Genomic DNA, 12,947 nt, shown 5'->3' on the forward strand with positions numbered 1-12,947 from the left:
GTCTTAAAAGAAGCAAATATAATTTAGAAAAAGTGCAAGCTGTTGATAAAAACTACAAATAACTGCCAGTCCTAAATGTGGGTGGAGATTACCATTTAGCACAAATGAGTTTCTGGACTAAAGAAAGTAATTTCGGCACAAACCGATTATACCCTTTCAAAAACTATGTGTAGTCCCTTTTATAAAAGTGGCAGATTATCTTTCTATCTAGAGTATCTATGACAACTAACTGCTGCTCCTAGTGACGTTAGTCTTTGGTTTATGAAAAGATTGGATATATTGTCACAATTCTTTTCTAAGGTACCGGTCTGATAAACAGGAAGTAGCCAGATTAGCTACTAAATATATGCACACTGAAATATAGTCCCTTAAAATTCCCATGGCTGTGTACATGTTCAGATACGAACTATGAAAATTTTGTTTATATCTTTAGAGAAGTAAAATCAAGTATGTATGTCTTTAGTTTTGTCAAATTGCTGTCTTGTTTTGTCCTGTTATTAGGTAACAGTACTGATACAATACTGTAAAAATACGGAGATGTGGTATGATTGCCAATGAGACGCCTACATGTATCCACTCAAGTTCAAATAAAATGGATGTAAGCAGTTATATGCAACCATACAGCCTTCAACAATGAGAAAAATCATATCAAATAGACCCTTGTAAATAGGTGTTGATCAAATGATATTGTAAATAAGAGGGTTGTATATTTCATGACGGTATAATACTAAACCCCTAACAGGAGGGATTGTGCCTGATATTCATATGATGAAGACATAATCTTTCAATCAGTTTAATTAAGGTCTGGTTCTGGCATGTCAATAACTGCTAGTAGTCTGTTGTTATTTATGTATTATTGTCATTTTGTTTATTTTCTTTTGTTTCATATTCTGACATCGGACTCGGACTTCTCTTAAACTGAGTTTTACTGTGCGTATTGTTTTTCTACATTGGCTACAGGTATAGGGGAGGGTTGAGATCTCAAAAAACATGTTTAATCCCGCCGCAATTTTGCGCCTGTCCCAAGTTAGGAGCCTCTGACCTTTGTTAGTCTTGTATGATTTATAATTTTAGTTTCTTGTGTATAATTCGGAGCTTAGTATGACGTCCATTATCACTGAACTAGTATACATATTTGTTTAGGGGCCAGCTGACGGACACCTCCGTGTGCGGGAGTTTCTCGCTACATTGAAGATCTATCGGTGGCCTTCGGCTGTTGTCTGCTCTATGGTCGGGTTGTTGTCTCCTTGACACATTCCCCATTTCCATACTCAATTTTATAGTATGATTTACATCTGCAATAATCACGAAACAATCAGAGACAAGTTTGGGTCTAAATCTGTATGTCCCACATAATCAAATTGACCAAAGAGAGAGGCGAAAGATACTAAAGGCTTATTCAAACACATAAGTCAATAATAAACTGACAAAACCACGGCAAAAAAAAGAGAAAGATTAAAAAACAAACAACAGAATGCAAAACACAACAAAGAACATCACAGACTAAACAAAACGAACCTCGCCAAAAAACTTGGGTGACCAAATGACTAATTTATCTCAGCCTTACATTATTTAGCAGACCCTTTAATATACCAAACCAAACAAAGTTCTTTATGGTACAATGTTTTTGATCCATCGGTCTGTCAGTCCTGTTCTCGTTATTGCAACTCCTCTGAAACCACATAACAGAGTTTTATAAATCTTTGTAGATAATGAGGAAATTATGAAATTATCAATTCATTGATTTTCAAAATACTCCTACAACAGTTTGTCATAAAATCTGTCTAAAGACCACAACAGAGTTTCATGAACTTTTTAGATAGTTAGGACATGCTATGTAAATGTGCATATTGGCAGAAAATCATGATTAATTTTTTTATGCCCCACCTACGATAGTAAATGGGCATTAGTTTTCCGGTCTATGCGTCTGCTCCTTCGTCCGTTTCCTCGCTTCAGGTTAAATGTTTTGGTCAAGGTAGTTTTTGTTGAAGGTCAGGTCCAATAAACTTGAAACTTAGTACATATGTTTCCAATAATATGTTTTTTTTCTAAGCTTAATGCCAAAGAAGGTTTTTTTTCCCTATTTCACGGTCCACTGAACAAAGAAAATGATAGGGCAAGTGGGGAACGGTGTACGATGGACACATTCTTGTTTTTGTCGAGCCTGCGACTTTTGTCGCAGAAAGCTCGACATAGGAATGGTGATCCGGCGGCGACGGCGACAGCGTTAGTTCACTTCTTAAAACTTGATATTTTAGACGGCGAACGACCTGGATGCTCCATACTTTAAATACAGATGCCTTAAGTTTGGAAGTTTCCGTCTGTCACATGTCCATTGTCCTTGAACTCATTTTCATGGTTCAGTGACTACTTGAAAAAAAGTTGAGTTTTTGTAATTTCTCACATATTATGGGTAACTATGTTTAGTATTTGCGTACCTTGGTCAGCATGCCCATCAGACAGTTTTCACTTGACCTCGCCATCATTTCATGGATCAGTGAAAAGGGTTAAGTTTTTGGTGGTCAAGTCTATATCTCAGATACTATATGAAATATGTCTTGTATATTTGGTGTATGGAAGGATTGTAAGGTGTACATGTCCAACTGGCAGGTGTCATCTGATCTTGACCTCATTTCCTTGGTTCAATGGTCAAAGTTAAGCTTTTGAGTTTTGTTCGTTTTTTCTAATACTGTATGCAATAGGTCAACTTTCTTTGGTGTCTGGAAATATCTTATGATGTCAGTCTCGCAAGTCTCATTTGACCTTGACCTCATTTTCGAGGTTCAGTGTTTAGTTTTTGTGCCAAGTGTCATCTGACCTTGACCTGATTTGTATTGAATGATTGTAAGGTGTAAATGTATTCCTCATTTTGGTCATATGACCTTGATCTCATTTTCTTTGGTCATGTTATTAATAAGTTTATGTGATAATTGTAGTAAAACTTTATATTTAGGTCTATCAACATAAATAAGGCGAGAAATTTCAACGTGTGTACTCTTGTTAGGAATTAGGAACTATGCCTTCTGAACTTAGAATTTCGGCCTAAATATACTTCTGCATATCTTCTGAAATTACACAACAGAATTTCATGCGTGTTTGAACTAAATAATCTGTTGAAATTTTGTTTGCTTAGTGACAATGTCGGGCTGTGAAGTATGTGAGCGTGCTCACAAAGGTTCTTTGATTACACACAGTCAATGCATTGTCTGTGCTTCCCAGATACAGTCTGTATGCATTTTCTTTGTTGTAAATTAAATTAAGTTTATGTATTGTACGTCGTTCTTAGTCTTTATACATTGTTTATATGCTTTGACTATGAGTCTAAGATACTTCTATTGTCGGTATATCTTAGATTTAGTCGGTTAACACTGTCTATGGATCAGAGACACAGTATGTATGCATTGTAAGTTGTTCCAAGTTGAAATAAAAGTCTGTATGTTTTGCCTGTTACTGCAAGATAAAGTGTGTGCACTGCCTGTGGCTCTTATATACAGTCTGTATGCATTTTCTGTATGCTTTATCTATGGGTCTAATTTTTATATACAGTCTGTATACAAACTGTATCTCTGACCCATATACAGTGTCCAAAAAAACTCTGTTTTAAGATCTCTAACCCATATACAGTGTGAAAATGATCTTTGGTTCTAAGATGCATTTTGTTTGATTGGCTGAATGCTTAGTATATATTGGTTTCGATATATGGTCTGTATGTATTGTTTGGATCTTATATATTTGTATTTTTTTTCCATCTGATGAGTAAGCCTTTTTCAACTGATTTTTATAGTTCGTTCTTATGTTGTACTGTTACTCCAAAGTCCCAGGTTATTGGAGGTTTGGGATCCCGCTAACATGTTTAACCCCGCCACATTCTCTATGTATGTGCCTGTCCCAAGTAAGGAGACTGTAATTCAGTGGTTGTCGTTTGTTTATATGTTACATATTTGTTTTTCGTTCATTTTTTGTATATAAATTAGGTCGTTAGTTTTTTCGTTTAAATTGTTTCACATTGTCATTTCGGGACTTGTTATAGGTGACTATGCGGTATGGGCTGTGTTCATTGTTGAAGGCCGTACGGTGACCTATAGTTGTTAATTTCTGTGCCATTTTGGTCTCTTGTGGAGAGTTGTCAGTAGTGTTTGTGGGACAGAATGAACCCATAAAGGTGGACGTCGGACGCTGACGCTATATTTGGACCTGGGTGTGAATGCCGACGCCATATTTGGGCCATGGTCGACCATGAAATCGGGACGCGAATTTGAGGTTGGACCGTATGATTCGGACATCGAGACACCGACGCCATATTTGGGCTTGGACGCTATACCTTAATGTTATACCAGTAACGAATTATAAAATTCGTAATAACGATTTAAATTCGTGATTTCGAATTCAAATTATATTTGTGGGAGGTCCTATGGGCGTCCGTAGCTTTCCGACTTATTTGAACCACTTAATTAATATCCTATGGTCCTGTTTAACCTGACATCTCAAATAATTAGATTAAGAGATAAAGCACATCTGGTGATTAAAAATAAGTATCTTTATACACTTTCTTTCAATAACATGTTTACAGGTGTACACTTTTTTATTTGGTTCTAATTAACGGACACCAATTATAAAAATATAGTCTGTGACATTAAATAATTATCTTTATCTTTTAGATAAGCATGACAACCGTAAACATTGAGTAGTATTGCATTCCAACTCATTTCAACCACATATAATTACTATCATATGATTAGGATTTCAACCCAAATGATTAACTAAAACCACGTCTGGTCATTTAAAATTGTTTCTCATTTAACATAATCTTAACTATATATTTGAAAATTCCACGGTCGTAGTTGGTTTTTATCTTCAAAAATTACACGGATAATATATTTAATCAATCAATATTTATATACAAGGAGTTTGGATTGGGTTTACAGAATAGAGAATAATGGACGAAAAAATAAATAAAGAATGATATGGGCGAGAAAAATAAAGAATAAAGAAATATGACCAAAATAAATATAAAGAATAGTGAAATAGGGACTGGTAAAATATATCGAATAGAGAAATATACGGCTGCTTAAATATAAGGAATTAAGAATTATGGGATGTTAAACTATAAAAAAAATTATAAAGGAATACAAACAAATACGACTGTTACAGTATATAATTGCAGTAGCATTTTTTGTTTGTTTGTGCACGTGCAAGAATTATCTCCGTGCAGAGAAACAAGAACCGGTTTGAACCGGTATTAATGAGATGATTCTGGCTCTGTAGGTGGCCGGCTCTTAGCATACGGTCCAATCAAACAAGTTTTATGTCTATATAGTCCTTAACATAAAATTATGATGAAGATTACTAAATACTTAAGGAAGAAAGATGATCAGGAGGATTCATTAATTATACAGAAACACAAAAAATTGTATTGACTATAATAATTATTTCAACCGTATAGAAGATAAATTAGTCTACTGTACTTATATAGTTATACACAACACATTTTAGCCTATTGCAAGGCAAAATTTATGTTCCTATCCAATATACCCTTTATCCCGCTGGGTGGCCTCTTTTACAAGACCTATACCTATTGTATTTATGGTAACGTGTTCTAAACATTCATGAATTATTTGCCACTGGACGTTAAGCAATCAATAACTATTTCCGTTTATTTCCTTAAATACGGCTTTGAGTATAACAAAGCTGTAAGAGAGATACTAAAGGTTTCACTGGAATTAACACTATGGACGAGTTTTGTTTATTTATTAATAGCGAAAACTCGCTTTCATCCATCGTTTGAAAATAACGTACGTGGCAATTTCAAAGTGCGCCTTGCAAAACGCTATACGTTGGATGGATCGTGGGAATGTTCATTGAAGGTGTCGTTCATACCGGAATTAGAAGCCTAAACGAGACGTATGTACTTCTGTTCCGATTTCGTGCACCAGTCGTACGTTAGGGAAAATCTCTCCATATTCTCCAGTCGATACGATTAAATAAGATATAACGGACGTGACGTTTGGGAAACCAGTCTATTTCACGGTAACCAGGAATGAATTGTATCACATCGAATTTGTTTTGAGATACGATCATCTTCAAATATGTCGTCTAAAAGATGACCATGTATTTCTCTTGCTATATTTTCGAAGGAAGTGAAGTAAATCTATAAGAGGAAACTACTCACTGTCATTTAGGAAATTACGAGTATGTTTAATTGCAATATTTGCTGTTAAGTGCATGTGTGGCCGCACGATCTTCAAAGACATATAAGAAGTAAGCATTCTTCCGATGAGCCACTATACCACCCAGGTGTTACCCAGCAGCAGCAAAAGCAGCAACAGCAGCAGCAGAAAAAGAAGCAGCAGCAGCAAAAGCAGCAGCAGAAGGCTTTCGTGTTTAGACACCCTTCTACCATGATTGTGTCCGGTCCAACCTCCTGCGATAAAACTTATTTTATGTTATTTGTTTCAACACATAAAAAAACTGTGAAGTCCTAGTCCAGACAGGATCGTTTGGTTGTATAAAAGGTGGCAACCTCTTTACGAGGAAATACAACGAACATGCAGTGCTTCCACGCGTTGAATTCATTCGTGGAGTTCCTTTTGATCTCGAAAGGGACGATTTTTTCGATCCCAACATTCGAAACATGATCCTATTAGATGACCTCATGTCGACATCGGACAAAGACTCCAGAATAAATGATTTGTTTACGGAAGGGTGTCACCATAGGAAATTATCGGTCGTCGTTTTTAATCAGAATTTATACTTTGGCAAAGACCCCACCCAGAGACGAAACTGTCATTACTAGTATCTCATTCTCTTTAATAACCCCATTGATCGACAGCCCATCGTGACTCTTGGCCGACAGATGTATCCTTCTCGAGGGGACTTCTTTCTCCGGAAATTTGAAGAGGCAAAGAGGACACCTTTCGTGTATTTTCTTGTTGACCTAAAAGCTAGAACCCCAGAAGCCTCCAGATTGCACACAGAGGTCTTGCAGGTCGGTCAAGGAGAGACACCAGACGGACAGAGGGATGACGACCGTCTCTCGAATACTTTTGAAGACGATAGTTCGGTCTCATCAGACGAAGATATTGCCGACGAGACAACACATAGTTCGTCAGAGGATGCTGAAACACGGAAAGATCTCATCGCCTGTCAGGATTGTGGAGTACTTAGTGTTTGCTCACCTACGTGGATTAGAAGCCCAACGTCAGCAAGGTTGTGGGAATAAAAACGGCATTGTCCTTAACGATGACCGGGAAAGATGTAGAGGATGCTTTGAGTGGATTGCCCGGGACCGTTTGCTGTGCAGAAGACTTGCCTATATATGTGAGCGACAGGCGTAGAAGGTTTGTGGTCAATACGGACAACTGTGATCAAAAGGGGAGTCATTGGGTTGCATTTCATTTCCCCGCATCGGGTCCATCAGAATTTTTCGACTCCTTAGAACGATTACCGGAAAAGTACCAACGCTATTTCAGAAATGTACTCATCGTCAATGGACCGAAATACTGTGTGGTTTGCAATCAAATCCAACCCAATGATTCAGATACATGTGGCCTGCATTTATTACGTCAAATTGAGATGTCGGGACTCGAGATGAAGGACATTATCAACAACTTTTCATCCACTGACACGATTCAGAATGACAGTAAACTCGTAGCTCTATTTGGTTAAATGAAAAATAATGATACAAAAGAAAATAATGAAAAAAGAAAGAAAAAAAACAGAAGAAAAGAAAAAAAAATCTTAAAACACCTACATGGATGTATAGCAGGTCTCAAGTCTTGAAAAACTCTTTCTAGGATCACTAAAAGTATCCACCCTGGAGGGTAGCCTGGTCAAAAATTAAGATATAGCGTCCAGGATTTAAGCCCAAATATGGCGTCGGCGTCTCGATGTCCGAGTAACATGGTCCAACCCAAAGTTTGCGTCTTGATTTCAGGGCCGACTATGGCGTCCGCTTTAAGGCCCAAATATGGCGTCGGCGTCTGCGCCAACTTTCGAATATGGCGTCAGCGTCCGACGTCCACCTTAATGGGGGTCATTCTGTCCCACAAACACTACTGTTGTCTCATTGGCAATCATACAACATCTACTTTTTTATATTATATATATATTATCTATACGTATATATTTTCTATATACGAATTTTACATGTTTAGATGATGCAATGAAAATTCAGAAGATATGTGGTAATATTGCCAATGGGAAACTTATCCACCAAAGACAAACGAATGTGAATCAGCCATGAGTTACACATATGTATTCATGTAAAATGCTATTCAAACCCATTCCTTACTAGATGTGACGAAAAACGAAAACTAACAGCCCGATTAATGCTGAAACGATAAACGTAAAATCAATATCAAAGACAGCAACCAATAACAATACAGTGCTCCTATATATCGTCTACCAACAGTATTTATCTATACCTACCGTCGGTGGTTAACAAGCAATACAGTACTCCAATGTACCGTATATCAACAGTATTTGTCTATACCTACTGTCGGTAGTTAACATACAGTATAGTGCTCCTATACACCGTATATCAACAGTATTTGTCTGTACCTACCGTCGGTGGTTAACATACAATATAGTGCTCCTATATACCGTCTATCACCAGTATTTGTCTATACCTACCGTCGGTGATTAACATACGATATAGTGCTATTATATATACCGTCTATCAAGAGTTTTAGTCTATACCTACTGTTGGTAGTTAACATACAATATAGTGCTCCTATATACCGTCTATCAACATTATTTGTCTATACCTACTGTCGGTAGTTAACATGCAATATAATGCTCCTATATACCGTCTATTATCAGTATTTTTCTAAACCTACCGTCGGTAGTTAACATGCGATATAGTGCTCCTATATACCGTCTACTAACAGTATTTATAATGAAATTCAAAACAGTGTGGCTGTGGCCATTGATTGACACATTAAATTCATCCATTGACTGGGACAATTAAGGTGAACGTTTGTATGTAACTACCACTGCTCACTATATACTTTTTAAAGACACTTAAACTATTGGGTCACCAAAGGTTCTCAACAACTTAAAAAAGTAATTCGAAAAACTAATCAGATATAACGCGATGTTTTGATTTATATCAATTATATAAATCAAAACATAAAGGTTATTCCTGATTAATTTTTTGAATTATTTTATAATTAAAGGCGCTAAGAAACCTTTGGTGACCCCACAGTTTAAATGTCTATCGTAGGTACGTCGTGAACAGTGGTCGTTACAGACAAACGTTCATGTAAATTGTCCCAGTCAATGGATGAATTTAATGTGTCAATCAATGGCCACAGCCACACTGTTTTGAATTTCATTCTATCTATACCTACCGTCGGTGGTTAACATGCAATACAGTACTCCTATTCACCGTATATCAACAGTATTTGTCTATACCTACCGTCAGTGGTTAACATACGAATTAGTACTCCTTCACACCGTCTATCAATAGTATTTGTCTATACCTACCGTTGGTGGTTAACATGCAATATAATGCTCCTATATACCGTCTATTATCAGTATTTTTCTAAACCTACCGTCGGTAGTTAACATGCGATATAGTGCTCCTATATACCGTCTACCAACAGTATTTATCTATACCTACCGTCGGTGGTTAACATGCAATACAGTACTCCTATTTACCGTATATCAACAGTATTTGGCTATACCTACCGTCGGTGGTTAACATACAATATAGTGCTCCTATATACCGTCTATCAACAGTATTTGTCTATACCTACTGTCGGTAGTTAACATACAATATAGTGCTCCTATATACCGTCTATCAGCAGTATTTGTCTAATACCTACTGTCGGTAGTTAACATACAATATAGTGCTCCTATATACCGTCTATCAACAGTATTTGTCTAATACCTACTGTCGGTAGTTAACATACAATATAGAGCTCCTATATACCGTCTATCAACAGTATTTGTCTATACCTACTTTTGGTAGTTAACATACAGTATAGTGCTCCTATACATCGTATATTATACCTACCGTCGATGATTAACATGCAATATAGTGTTCCTATATACCGTCTATCAACATAATTTATCTATACCTACCGTCGGTGATTAACATGCAATAAAATGCTCCTATATACCGTCTATCAACAGTATATGTCTATACCTACCGTCGGTGGTTAACATACAATATAATGCTCCCATATACCGTCTAACAACAGTATTTGTCTATACCTACTGTCGGTAGTTAACATACAATATAGTGCTCCTATATACCGTCTATCAACAGTATATGTCTATACCTACCGTCGGTGGTTAACATACAATATAATGCTCCCATATACGTCTATCAACAAACAATAATAATGAAATCGATTTGAACAAGCACTTATTAACCTTGAACTAAAATTAGTAGCCAGAGGATATAATAAACGAATTACTAGAGATCTGATTTCAGATACTTGCAACAAAGTTAAACGTTGCCATACATTAACTAGAAAGACCATTAAGAAAAATATACCTTTGACTCTCATAACTAAATATAACCCAGCAGTTAAAGGGCTGGGTAGAGCATTAAGAAAGTCCTGGAATAATTTACAGTCAGATGAAATATGCAGACAAATTTTTAAAAAAGTGCCTATCATTGCGTATAAACGCAGCAGAAATCTTAAAGAATATTTTGCCGAAACCCGGCATTAGTTGGGAGACTTTTGAAAAGGGACCCAAGGTAGGCCACTTATAGAGTGAGCCAATCTAACAAATCCCGAAACACCGCTATTTTAAAAGAATTAATACCTTAGGCAATCAGAAATAAAGAAAAACGGTGTAAAGTCTTGAGTTTAGCTATGTATGTTGGTTGAGGGAACTCTTGTTTATAATAGTGCTGTCTATTAAAATCATGTGTCTATACATACTGTCGGTGGTAAACATACAATAAAGTGCTCCTATAAACCGTCTATCAACAGTTTTCATTTATACCTACCGTCGATGGTCAATATAACGTATTATATGGTCCGTATATAGTGCTCATATATACCGTCTGTCAAAAGTATCTAAATTTACCTACCGTCGGTGGTTAACATACAATATAGTGCTCCCATATACCGTCTATCAACAGTATTTGTCTATACCTACTGTCGGTAGTTAACATACAATATAGTGCTTCTATATACCATCTATCAACAGTATATGACTATACCTACCGTCGGTAGTTAACATACAATATAATGCTCCCATATACCGTCTATCAACAGTATTTGTCTTTACCTACTGTCGGTAGTTAACATACAATATAGTGCTTCTATATACCGTCTATCAACAGTATTTGTCTATACCTACCGTCGGCGGTTAACATACAATATAGTGCTCCTACAATGTATATACCGTCTATCAACAGTATTTGTCTATACCTACCGTCGGTGGTTAACATACAATATAGTGCTCCTATATACCGTCTATCAAAGAGTTTTAGTCTATACCTACTGTCGGTAGTTAACATACAATATAGTGCTCCTATATACCGTCTATCACCAGTATTTGTCTATACCTACCGTCGGTGGTTAACATGCAATATAGTCCTACTATATACTGTCTATCAACAGTATTTGTCTATACCTACCGTTTGGTGGTTAACATGCCATACAGTACTCCTATATATCGTCTATCAACAGTATTTGTCTGTACCTACCGTCGGTGGTTAACATGCCATACAGTACTCCTATATGCCGTATATCAACAGTACCTGTCTATACCTACCATCGGTGGTTTACAAGCATTACAGTACTCCTATATACCGTCTATCAATACTATTTTTCTCTACCTACCGTCGGTGGTTAACATATAATACAGTGCACATATATACCGTCTATTATCAGTATTTTTCTAAACCTACCATCGGTGGTTAACATGCAATAGAGTGCTCCTATATACCGTCTAACAACAGTATTTGTCTATACCTACTGTCGGTAGTTAACATACAATATAGTGCTCCTATATACCGTCTATCAACAGTATATGTCTATACCTACCGTCGGTGGTTAACATACAATATAATGCTCCCATATACGTCTATCAACAAACAATAATAATGAAATCGATTTGAACAAGCACTTATTAACCTTGAACTAAAATTAGTAGCCAGAGGATATAATAAACGAATTACTAGAGATCTGATTTCAGATACTTGCAACAAAGTTAAACGTTGCCATACATTAACTAGAAAGACCATTAAGAAAAATATACCTTTGACTCTCATAACTAAATATAACCCAGCAGTTAAAGGGCTGGGTAGAGCATTAAGAAAGTCCTGGAATAATTTACAGTCAGATGAAATATGCAGACAAATTTTTAAAAAAGTGCCTATCATTGCGTATAAACGCAGCAGAAATCTTAAAGAATATTTTGCCGAAACCCGGCATTAGTTGGGAGACTTTTGAAAAGGGACCCAAGGTAGGCCACTTATAGAGTGAGCCAATCTAACAAATCCCGAAACACCGCTATTTTAAAAGAATTAATACCTTAGGCAATCAGAAATAAAGAAAAACGGTGTAAAGTCTTGAGTTTAGCTATGTATGTTGGTTGAGGGAACTCTTGTTTATAATAGTGCTGTCTATTAAAATCATGTGTCTATACATACTGTCGGTGGTAAACATACAATAAAGTGCTCCTATAAACCGTCTATCAACAGTTTTCATTTATACCTACCGTCGATGGTCAATATAACGTATTATATGGTCCGTATATAGTGCTCATATATACCGTCTGTCAAAAGTATCTAAATTTACCTACCGTCGGTGGTTAACATACAATATAGTGCTCCCATATACCGTCTATCAACAGTATTTGTCTATACCTACTGTCGGTAGTTAACATACAATATAGTGCTTCTATATACCATCTATCAACAGTATATGACTATACCTACCGTCGGTGGTTAACATACAATATAATGCTCCCATATACCG

At 36.4% G+C, this 12,947-nt stretch overlaps 1 protein-coding gene across 2 annotated transcripts in view; it reads right to left on the reverse strand.

Moving 5' to 3' along the window:
* The window catches only part of LOC143068579 (collagen alpha-1(XII) chain-like), a 51,273-nt gene that overhangs the window by 18,584 nt on the left and 19,742 nt on the right, over positions 1-12,947 (reverse strand). The window lies entirely within an intron of this gene.

The sequence above is a fragment of the Mytilus galloprovincialis genome, chromosome 3 (assembly GCF_965363235.1).
Source record: "Mytilus galloprovincialis chromosome 3, xbMytGall1.hap1.1, whole genome shotgun sequence".
NCBI classification, from domain to species: domain Eukaryota; kingdom Metazoa; phylum Mollusca; class Bivalvia; order Mytilida; family Mytilidae; genus Mytilus; species Mytilus galloprovincialis.